This window comes from Triturus cristatus, chromosome 3_1 (genome assembly GCF_964204655.1).
Source record: "Triturus cristatus chromosome 3_1, aTriCri1.1, whole genome shotgun sequence".
Lineage (NCBI taxonomy): Eukaryota > Metazoa > Chordata > Amphibia > Caudata > Salamandridae > Triturus > Triturus cristatus.
Window position 1 is genome coordinate 241,208,783 of NC_140583.1, and position 4,321 is coordinate 241,213,103.

Genomic DNA, 4,321 nt, shown 5'->3' on the forward strand with positions numbered 1-4,321 from the left:
TTGCTGCAAGCAACAGTGGTGGTTCCTGAGTAGGGGACCCTTCCCTCTCCCACCACCTGCAATCATTTGGGTAACACTGGAAAAAATGGAAGAGACACCATCCTCATCCTTCTCTTGGGTGAGATTGGGGTGGGGATACCCTTCACCCCCCTTGAATCTCCTGAGCTACCCCAGTCCAGGCCCTAAGGAGCTTAAGCAACCCTGCCTTCCTAATCTTGTTGGACGCAGGCAGCCCCCTTAGCCGACACTGTACCCTAAGATCAGCCATCCTGAGCTTAGACAGTTTAGCCTGGTCTAGTTCCATGGTTCCCTAGTTTTGGAACACAACAACTAGCACAACAAACACACTGCAAAAAGTCAAAACAATGGATTATAAATCCCAAAATCCAAATTCCAAAAATCTAACTCTAAGGTTTTGCTCTAAGACAATTTAGAGGCTTTTAAAAAAGGTAATTCACTTCACTGAAAGGTGTAATTTTTAAACACAAGTCTTCATTCACACCCCGGGACACCAAATGTTGTAAAAGGATTATTAGTAATGGTAAACATTTATCTACCACTGGCAATAAGGCCACTAACACAAAATAGGGCTCAAAATAGCTTTTAGAAAATTATTACCTTCAGTCAGGATAAAACGGAAATCGTGAAATAATTTTAAAAAGGTGTATCCAAAACAGCAATTACTGTTGCAAAATAATAACAGACATAAGGCTCTAACTCTTCGCCAGCAAGTACAGCATCACCTCAAAATAGCACCCAGTCAGACCAGACAGACTGGAACACTGCGGTTCATCAGTCACTCGAGTCTTGGTGTCTGCCAGCTCTCTCTCCAGCACATAAGCTGGGTAGGTCCATGCAGTGATGATGAAGGGAAGTTCATACATATTGGGGAAGCCTAAGCACCAACACCTGCAATCTTGAGGATGCCAGGGGAGGGCAGAGACTTCCTAGAATTGTAGCAGGCTGTCTGCACTGCACCCCACCCAGACCTGGAAGACTAGCCCTGGTAGCCAGCTGCCTGTCTGCTTCAAAATCCAGCCAGTACTTGAAGAACTTGAGGCCATACATTACAAGAGCGCATCAACCTGCTTATCTTCTGGATGCAAACTTACCCAGATTTTGGCTAAGGCTGCAGTCTATCTGCAACACTACTTTCCTGCTCTTCAACACCTTAAACCTCTCAGGATAACTACCAACAGAAAGAGTGCACAACTCTGATGCATCAAAGCAGAAACTCTCCTCACTGGACCCACTTTTACAGTGTACAGATGCTTTGTTTGCTCTAATGCATTTACTCGAGATATAGGAAATAAACGAATGTTCTGGTATACTTTCTTGTTCCAGAATCTGTATAGTGATAGTCATTGCATATGGTATTTAGTACTGCCAGAACTGTATGTATTTCTCTCCTGCAGGGGATCCTGTGGCGGGTTTTAAAATATATTTTCCCACGCCTGTGTTATCGAACCTGCTGGTTAGGCCCACTCACCTGCACCCCTTACGACGTCCATCTGTGCGCGGCAATGTGGTTCTGTGTACAAACTCACATGGAGACACTTAGATGTATCTGTTCTGTCTAAGCCAAACTTTGGTCCCCTGGCTCTCCCTGGGAATCTCCATGTTATCACCTGGCTATGCCAGAAAATACCAACTAACCTCTAGAACCTGGTGCCTAGTAGTACCAACCACGCACTAGGAACAGAAGAGTAAGGGGACACAAGTGGAGGGCTCACAGAAGAGAAGTGCAAGGTGAAGAATAAGTGGGCAACATCCATAAGCGTAAAGTCTGGGGAAAGATACACAACAGCAAGGGTAGACAAGAGAAAAGGGAAGCAGAGGAAAGTACAATGGGAAAGAGTAACAAGGGAAACGGTCGCAAAAGTCACAGGTTGTGGAACAAGTGGCTCGGGAGAGAAGCGAAGAATGCTTTGAAAAGAAGCGTACCTCAGGGAAACATGTCAGAGAAGAGAAGAGGTATGTGTAAAGAGTAAAGAGGTATACCCCTAATTATTCGTCCTAAATCAGGGTATATGAACTTGAGTGAAAAAGAGCAAAGATTTAGGAAACAGTAATTATGTCCTAATTCCAGCAAACATAGCCAGCATAACTCTTGAAAGCATGACTAATTATAAAGGCTATTTTTATAACAATTCTTTAATAGTTTTGAATAAAGAAAAAAGTTCATTTTTTAATTTTACATATATACATGAAAATAATCACGGTTGTTTCATTGCTATATACAGAATAATGTTAAACCATGGATGACATGGATAATCTCCGAAAAATAAACAGTGTGGAAAAGACACAGTGTTAATAACAATGTTTACAATATGTTACACAATTTATCAAATGTGTCAATGGCCTTAGGATGTTTCCATAATCCTACGCGCGTTTCGGCATGTGCCTTCGTCAGGGGGCCATACAGTATGTTCACCAGTGCCTAAATGGAATACAGAAAGCTATCAAGAGCATGCTCAGTCGATCAATGGACAAAATCAAAAACACAGCTATTTTGAGGCCCATACAAAACATAACGTATGTGGCATTTTAAATAAAAACGTTTAAAATCACTAGTCAGCTTTTCAAATCTTACAGTTTCTTAACGTGAACTAAAAAGTTTTGCACCTTAAAAACCATCACCAATAGTGGATTTGTATCAAATGCCCTTATACTTCTAACTGAAGAGGAACAAAGGACATACACATGTAGCTTATGGCCTTACCAAAGGGAATCAAGTAAGATGAAAAGGTCAAAGGATGAACATGAAAAGACGAGTAAGTGGATGAATGTGAGTGGGAAAGGATGGCGTCGTGAGCCAAATGGAATCAAACAGTTAGAACGAGGGCTAGAAAGGATAGAGTGCAAGAATACACTGAACTGGCCAGATTAAAGTCATACCTGTTTACAAATGGTAAATCACAAGTCTAGTTGATGGAGCAACGGAATCACTGGCACGTGAAAGGAGCTTCAAATCGGCTCTGTAACCATATATATATATATATGTGTCAATGGTTATTAACAGATAGAAAAAATTCAGAACGAGAGAATGTAAAGTGAATAAACTGTGGGGTCTCTATAAGCAAGCAGGGCCTGAATAGCAAAGGTGTGGGACCGACCTGTTCTATGCTGGTCGTCTCTTGTCAGCAAGTCATGTGGGTCATGTAGTGCGAGTGCTCATACGAACACCCCGTATATGAGCAGTCAGATTGAGCTTGAGGAATACAGTTATCTAAAAATGGAAACAGATTTGTAGATTAACGGATGGTATTATAGACACTGGGACTAGCGTGCCTTGCGGTTAATTAACAAGAGGTGTAACTGTGGATCCATGTCAGCTTACCTCGAATGTAATGCAGGGTAGCCTCGATTGAAACAGGGTGATAGTTTAAACGTATTCCGTGGAGAAAAAGATATCTACAATGCGGGATGGAAGGCAGTATATTAGATGTACGGACTTGATAGAAACCGTGCGTAAAGGTAGTAAGGTGCTACGGGGGTGGTATGATTTGCTTACTTGAGTTTAGAAGAGACCCAAACAGAAATATTGTCGTCAAATTGTATCCTCAGATCGTTTCAGCGGGTAGTCATCTCACGTGCTCCTCGGAACCCGGGCGGGAGGGGTGGGAGCATAAACCCAAACTGTGTTTAAATAGAGGAATTCTAGAGGTACGGGGCCAATGATAATGGAGCTTTCGTTAGACTGAAGATAGAGACATGGACTATCTTAAACAGAGATCACGGAGCCAGAGGAAAACGGCAGCCATCTTGTAGGGGATAACTCACGAAGAAAACATATGGTGGGATACCTCAGGGTAATGAAAATGATATGTAATTGGCTACATTTGTACAGATATGTGAATTGCTAATATAAGTCATAATTAAAAATTATATACAAGACGTACGTAACTGATTTAATTTCGAGTGGAAAGGATGCAGAATAAGAATAAAAACAAGCTCACACATCAGCCACAGTTATGTTTAATAGCTTGATCCCAAGGAATTTCGTTGTTCATAAAATTAAGGTATGTATTGAGATAAAAAATCCAATAGACTTCTCTGCTTTTAAGTATATTGGTGCTCATTGTGCTAGAATTATTTCTGATTTTTTCCAGTATGACCCAACGTATTTGATCGGCAGTATGGTTGTCTTCCATATAGTGTCGAACCAAAGGGGCTTGAATTTTTTGGGTGCGTATAGCTGACCTGTGTTCTGTCAATCTAGTAGACAGCATGTGTGCTGTCTCACCTACGTAGCCTTGATTGCAAGGGCACAGTAGTAGATAGACAACATTGGTAGTTTTACAGTTTGTGAAGCTCGTGA

At 41.6% G+C, this 4,321-nt stretch overlaps 1 long non-coding RNA gene across 1 annotated transcript; it reads right to left on the reverse strand.

Moving 5' to 3' along the window:
- Positions 1–2,136: 2,136 nt before the first annotated feature.
- Positions 2,137–3,640, reverse strand: LOC146860006 (uncharacterized). The gene is made up of 5 exons (XR_014979079.1): positions 3,515–3,640; positions 3,341–3,414; positions 3,117–3,229; positions 2,899–2,978; positions 2,137–2,440 (listed from the first exon to the last, which is right to left on the reverse strand). It is a non-coding gene; the product is annotated as an uncharacterized LOC146860006 (long non-coding RNA).
- Positions 3,641–4,321: the final 681 nt, after the last annotated feature.